The sequence below is a fragment of the Oncorhynchus masou genome, chromosome 24 (genome assembly GCF_036934945.1).
Source record: "Oncorhynchus masou masou isolate Uvic2021 chromosome 24, UVic_Omas_1.1, whole genome shotgun sequence".
Classification (NCBI taxonomy): domain Eukaryota; kingdom Metazoa; phylum Chordata; class Actinopteri; order Salmoniformes; family Salmonidae; genus Oncorhynchus; species Oncorhynchus masou.
Genome location: NC_088235.1, coordinates 11,003,878 through 11,011,480, shown reverse-complemented (window position 1 = coordinate 11,011,480; position 7,603 = coordinate 11,003,878). Strand labels below are relative to the sequence as shown.

The window sequence follows — 7,603 nt, the reverse complement described above, 5'->3', positions numbered from 1 at the left end:
ATGCCCACCCCTTCTGGTGTACTTTCCAATAATATTACATTATATTCATGTTGTTCAGAGTTTACTTTATTTGTTTTTAGTTCACAAGAAATAACCAGGCCTTTCTGGAGGCCATTGAGATTTTTTAAATCAACATTAACATTTAATATGAGTCGGAAACATTCACGAAAAACAAATGTCAAGTCGGTTTGAGTTCAATTATTTACATTCCTTATTGTTAGACATAAACCACAACACGTTCCATAGTTACACGGCACAATGTGTACAAAAATATACATATAATCAAACTTTGATATTAAATGACAAAATGTACAATTCATTAAATCGTCCTTGTATTGACAATGTACAAAAATAACGTGTGAAACGAGGCACAACAGGGGGAAATACAATCAATGAACATGTTAAAATGGACACATTTTTGTATAGTAAATAATTTAAAACACCTTTCCTCCTTCTAAATTATTGCAAACATAACGTTCTTTCCATGCAGCGTTGTGTATATTGTAGCCTATTGGCGCGTCAGTGTAAATGTGCTTGATATTAATCCTCAACATGTTTCTTCCCGATACCTGAAGAGGATATAGGCAGCCACGTGTTAAAAGTATTGTCTATTAACTTGACTGACTTCAGTAGCCTATGCAAACAAAGTGCGTTTCTCTCAGCCACCAAACTAAGAGGATACATCGTGGGAACGTTTGGAGCGCAGCCGGAATGATGCGCAATTACGCATGAAAGAGAATTATGCTGTTGCATGTAAAGTTCGTTCCATATTATGTTTTGAACTTGCAGCTTCCAAACAATTAAACCTCAATCTCTATTGTCTTTAGCTCGTCAAGGTTTCTAAATATGTATTCCATAAACCTATTGGCGATAGTGTGTTCTATACCGCCCGCGAGGGGCATCCCGCCAGCTGTCCCGTGCTGGAGGAGCAGACTCCGCTAGATGTGCTTATAGAACCGGTACCGGAGCGATCAGAGTTCGTGTTGTTTGATGGCGCAGTGGATGATTTTCTCTCTTTCTGTCTGAGATGAATCTTGGTGTGTCTTTTGCGCTCGTCGCTCCTCGCGAACTTACGGCCACAGAAATCACAGGCGAAGGGCTTCTCTCCGGTGTGCGTGCGGATGTGCGTGGTGAGGTGGTCGCTGCGGCTAAAGTTCCTCATGCAGATCCGGCACTGGAACGGTTTGTGTCCCGTGTGGATCCGGATGTGTCTGGTCAGCTCGTCAGACCGAGAGAACCGCCGGTCGCAGCCTTCCGCTGGGCAGGGGTACGGCCGCTCATGGACCGGGGTCTTGCTCGGCCTGTTGGGATATTTTCTGGGCCGCAGGATGGGTCTCAGGGGAGGTTCTGGGGGCTGTACGCGGTGGGGAGTCTGGGTCCATCCGAGACCGGCCCACCTAATGTAAAGTTCCTAATAGTGTTCAGGGGAGTCAGAGGTGGGGGTACTCTAAAGGAGTCCAGTGGGCAGGGGAAGGGCTTGCGGTCAGGCATGGCCTGCATGTCCCTCTGACAGGTCGGCTGGAAGAACCCAGCATAGTCTGGGATGATGGGGAAGAGACCCGAGTCTGTGTTGGGCTTAGGGGAGGAGTAGGACGGCGGCGGGTAAGAGATACCGGGCCCGGTGGAGAGGAAGGCCGACGGGTCCTGGTAGACCTCCCCACAGCCGTAGGGAGGCGGGGAAGAGTAGAGGTGGTGCTCCATGTCGGCCTGGTTCTGGGCCATGGTGCAGCTGAGCGTGGAGGAGAAATGGCCGGGAGAGCCAGAGGACGCCGGGGAGGAGGAGGCGGAAGATGGCTGGGTCATGCCCAGGATCCCCGCACTCACAATGTTGATGACGCCCTCGGGGTTCCAGTTACCTGGATACTGAGAGTCGATGGAGAACTTTCCCATGTAGGTGAAGGTCTGGTTCCGATGGCTAGGTGGCTGGGAGAAGCTAGAGTAAGACAGGTCGAGAGAGCGTTTCTCTAAGCTCATATCGCCACTCATCAAGCCATCTGGAAGATAAGAAGAGACATCTTAGCAGATAATCACGAAACAAACAAATCAGAGAGCTTTAAAAAAAACATCCTGCAGGTCCGTTCTCGTGCGCACAGTGTTTGGTGCGCTCTGCGCGCTCGCATCCTTTACCCACCGGTCATTCATTCAACTTTTCAAAGAGGTGCCGTTTTACTTTTACGCAAACTTTTTTTGGGGAAAAGTGCGTAACTCTAGCCATGTGCCTCTAAAACATGACATGTTTTATTACCATTGATACAAATATCCAGACATACATTTGTCCCACAACCATTAATTCAAAAATATTTCCAAAATCTCTTGGCCAAGATGAAAAAATGCAATATCAAACATTATGCATAATATTATAACCTACACGTAGTAGCCGATGTGTTTCCTCTCCAATAACCAACACAGCACATGTTGCATTCTCTAAAGGTCCCCATGATATCAAAACAACACCCTGTATAGTCCACGCTTACCTGGAGCTCCGCTAAGATGGTCGTGGTAGTGGCCGCCTAAATCAGCGTTAGGAAAGATAGCCACCCCGGGCGGCAGACTGTCATGATCCACAGAGTAGATGGAATCAGAGACAGGATGGACATACCCACCCAGAGAGACCGGGACTTTCTCTAAAGTTTTAGCCGTCATCATTTAACTAACGGCTTCTCGCTGTTTCCAGGGTTAAAACGATATTTTAAACCGGCTGGTTGAGTATGTGTGGCCTTACAGTCCTATCCTACACTGAAACATCTGATAACCTGTCCGGAGAAGTTAACACAATCTGGAGCGTGTGTTGATACCACCTCTATAGTCTACTGTACTCTCTCCAGATCATCAGGCTGTTTAGTGAATGACGGATCCTAGCAACACGAGTAGCAGTAGTATGTATTTATCAGTGGGGCAGTGAATGCGCCACTACGTCACTGCCCATACAAGGACCGTTTGGTTTGAGAGAGGAGGCGCTGGGGGATCCTATTGGCCCCGGGCTGTCAATGGAGAACCCACAAGTGAAAGTTCGCCAATATAAAGCGATAAAATATGTTTGTTTTTTCTCCATGCAGTTTCCATTAGCACGAAAATGATAAAACAATATTGGTGTAAAGAAATGAACGAATGCAAGATGGCATGTTATCAGTTTAGACGGACATCAATGTTACAAGCGTATCTGATGTATACGATTTGAAATGTTTCCTCTACACATCGCCTTCAAATAGGAATTCCGGTTCTTCTCTCGAAGCCATACATGGTTTTATCCGGTAAATCTAAGAACACCCCTGCCTACATATAAGGGTTCTATTCCGGAATATGAGCGTCGGAAACTATCGAGTCTTGCCGAGCAAGAGCAGCGACAGAACTACCATCGCAAACCACAATCAAATGAGAGCCACAATCACGGAATTTTCACCTTTGCTGCATTAGACTCGGAAACTTTGTCAGGGTCGTTTGAATAGGCTTTGCTTTAGGAAAGACTGGGCTACAGGCCTATTTAGTTACGAGCTATTTATATCACTAGAAGGGAAATTGTTTGTCTTGAAATGTAATGACTTTCACATCTTGAAATGAAACGGGTAAAGGCACATGGTCTAATGATAACGGAACATATGGATACAGTAGTAGGCCCAGACTAGCTATACATTAGGCCTATAATCTATTATAGTCAAATATATGTTTTATATTGGAACATAGGCTACTAATAATATGATTATTGTATTTGTTGTTATTATTATTATTATTTTGTTGTTGATTCTCAATACTGTTGCCCTCCAGTGGTGTTGAGCGGAACTGAGAGGTCGACTCGTCTGTCCGGCAGGCCGACGAGGTTTCTTACTGTCTGGTGTTTCAGTGATACACATCTATAAACCTCCTCAACCCCACGCGCATTTTAGAAAACCGGACATAGTTCACAATAACATTTCCGTTCAGAGGCGATAAGGCGATGCGTGAAATAATGTAATTGGCACAGCTTGGTAGACTCGGTATACTGGTAAAGTCCCCCGTGGGTTGAGAAACTTGAAAGTTAAAAACTAGATGGGTGGGTGGGTGAGCGGTTCGGGGCCCTGGTTGGAAGGCAATTTCCAGCTTGTGGCTGTGTCAAGTAACGCGCGGGAGAAAATTATCTAAATTTAAACATTTGATGGCTATAAAAAGTTATCACATTTTCTTGATACTCATACATTAGACTATACGTATTATTATTATTATTGTGACTAGTTAGGCTTATTATTATCTTAATATTACTATAATAACGATTAAATAACAATTATTGCTAGTAATAATAATAATAATAATAATAATAATAACAACAGTGTATATACAAGAATGAATCCTTCGTTATTCAGCTCCCTGACTCTGTGACTGGAAAAAAGGCTCTGGTTGATTTGCGATGTTTCCGGTTTGAAAGGAAACCGCACGGAGCATCATGATCACACACACTCCTCACATTAATCCGTCTGGAGTCAATAAAGGCCTGTCAATGACAACTCTATTCATTTAACACCATGCTGCTGCGGGCGCCTTTCATCGGCCCGTCAGTTAAACGTATCATTAACAATATGGGAACTGACTGTGAATAAAACCCTTTCTATTAGACCGCTGCTCAATTAGACGATTGTAGCCTATAAATGGCAATAGATCATTTATCTGTTGTCAAGGTTGTATTGGAGAAAACGAGAGATAATGGCAGACTGCTTAATAAGCTAATTATCCGACCTATATATTTACAGTTCCTCTTTGTAGCACGTTAAGAGGTCGAAACCACAGGAGAGGCGGTGGGCTCTGCGGAGTTGTGTGATAGGAACAGGATGGTGAGTGAAAAACGTATGTTTATCAATCACGACATTTTAAATTATGTTTTTTTTAAATCTTCCAGCATTAAAACAGCAGATTCTGTATTTGTTAAGATAGTCCAAGTTTATTACAGAAATGTTGAAAAATGATTAGCATCCATTTGCTCTTGGATACCAATGGTTCCGTGTGTAAAAGTGCTCTTCTCTCCTCATCCTGAACGTTATAATATCAGGCTCAATAGGTCATCAGGATCTGGCCTGTGTGCTCACAGACAGACAGGGGGCAGCACGTTGTATTACCTGTCCCGGAAGCAGCCTAAACATGTTGTACAACCTGTCCCGGAAGCAGCCTAAACAAGTTGTATTACCTGTCCCAGAAGCAGCCTAACATGTTGTATTACCTGTACCTGTCCTAGAAGCAGCCTAAACATGTTGTATTACCTGTCCTAGAAGCAGCCTAAACATGTTGTACAACCTGTCCCGGAAGCAGCCTAAACAGGTTGTATTACCTGTCCTAGAATCAGCCTAACATGTTGTATTACCTGTCCTAGAAGCAGCCTAACATGTTGTATTACCTGTCCTAGAAGCAGCCTAACATGTTGTATTACATGTCCTATAAGCAGCCTAAACATGTTGAATTACCTGTCCTGGAAGCAGCCTAAACATGTTATATTACCTGTCCCGGAAGCAGCCTAAACATGTTGTATTACCTGTCCTAGAAGCAGCCTAACATGTTGTATTACATGTCCTATAAGCAGCCTAAACATGTTGAATTACCTGTCCTAGAAGCAGCCTAACATGTTGTATTACCTGTCCCGGAAGCAGCCTAAACATGTTGTATTACCTAGAAGCAGCCTAAACATGTTGTTTAACCTGTCCTAGAAGCAGCCTAAACATGTTGTATTACCTGTCCTGGAAGCAGCCTAAAGATGTTGTATTAACTGTCCTAGAAGCAGCCTAACATGTTGTACTACCTGTCCTGGAAGCAGCCTAAACATGTTGTATTACCTGTCCTACAAGCAGCCTAAACATGTTGTATTACCTGTCCTAGAAGCAGCCTAAACATGTTATATTACCTGTCCTAGAAGCAGCCTAAACATGTTATATTACCTGTCCTAGAAGCAGCCTAAACATGTTGTATTACCTGTCCTGGAAGCAGCCTAACATGTTGTATTACCTGTCCTAGAAGCAGCCTAACATGTTATATAACCTGTCCTGGAAGCAGCCTAAACATGTTGTATTACCTGTCCTAGAAGCAGCCTAACATGTTGTACTGATTCACTGGTTTTATTGTCTACACTGATTCACTGGGTTTAATCCTATAAACAACTCAGTCCACAATATCAAACATGAATTCTGCCAGAATGTGACCATCGAGCAGAGATTATTGTCCCCTCTAAAGATACTAGGCCTGCCAGAACCATTCATATTGTCCCCTCTAAAGATACTAGGCCTGCCAGAACCATTCATATTGTCCCCTCTAAAGATACTAGGCCTGCCAGAACCATTCATATTGTCCCCTCTAAAGATACTAGGCCTGCCAGAACCATTCATATTGTCCCCTCTAAAGATACTAGGCCTGCCAGAACCATTCATATTGTCCCCTCTAAAGATACTAGGCCTGCCAGAACCATTCATATTGTCCCCTCTAAAGATACTAGGCCTGCCAGAACCATTCATATTGTCCCCTCTAAAGATACTAGGCCTGCCAGAACCATTCATATTGTCCCCTCTAAAGATACTAGGCCTGCCAGAACCATTCATATTGTCCCCTCTAAAGATACTAGGCCTGCCAGAACCATTCATATTGTCCTCTCTAAAGATACGAAGCCTGCCAGAACCATTCATATTCTACCAGGAGGCTGTATTAGCAGATCCAGTTGATTGTGTGTGTGTGTGTGTGTGTGTGTGTGTGTGTGTGTGTGTGTGTGTGTGAACCATATGTGTGTGAACCGTGTGTGTGTGTGTGTGTGTGTGTGTGTGTGTGTGTGTGTGTGTGTGTGTGTGTGTGTGTGTGTGTGTGTGTGAACCATATGTGTGTGAACCGTGTGTGTGTGTGTGTGTGTGTGTGTGTGTGTGTGTGTGTGTGTGTGTGTGTGTGTGTGTGTGTGTGTGTGAACCATATGTGTGTGAACCGTGTGTGTGTGTGTGTGTGTGTGTGTGTGTGTGTGTGTGTGTGTGTGTGTGTGTGTGTGTGTGTGTGAACCATATGTGTGTGAACCATATGTGTGTGTGTGTGTTGGAATGCCCCCCTTCACCCACCATATGAGTTTCTGTTTTAGCCAGTCTTTCCAAACGGTAAGGCAGTAACACACTAACACACTGTGTCTTCTAATACAGTACTGTAGCAGCCTTTGGTCCAGCCCCACAACAGAGTCTTGTTCATGTCAAATGCCTCCACAACTACCTCACCTCTGAACGTTACCTTCGTGTCTGATCGACTTCAGAAACTACAACTTGAGAAACTAAAAAAACTTTCATCCACACATTCTAGTGACATGAAAGCCATTGAGCTGTCTGAGGAAGAAAGTCCTTTTGTTTTGGGCCCACCAACTAAGACCATACACCGGTACCGCCTACACACTGCGATTTCATTGGACCTTCTAACTACATGTGAGAAGACTTAGACCACCAAATGGGAAACCAAACCACAGCCTCCCCGTTGTCTCCCACCTCTGTCTCCTCCTAAGACAACAACACGCCCAGGTATCGTTCCACAGAGAACTGTCACAGTCATACTACCAAAACTACGTCTCCATCCTCCACCCTGCAACAAGCTGTTCTAATGGAGCATAGAGAGACCACCACTATCTCTGTCTATC

General features: G+C 44.2%; 1 pseudogene; it reads right to left on the bottom strand.

Moving 5' to 3' along the window:
* Window positions 1-133: 133 nt before the first annotated feature.
* Window positions 134-2,851, bottom strand: LOC135511838 (early growth response protein 2b-like; annotated as a pseudogene).
* Between the last annotated feature and the right edge of the window lie 4,752 nt (window positions 2,852-7,603).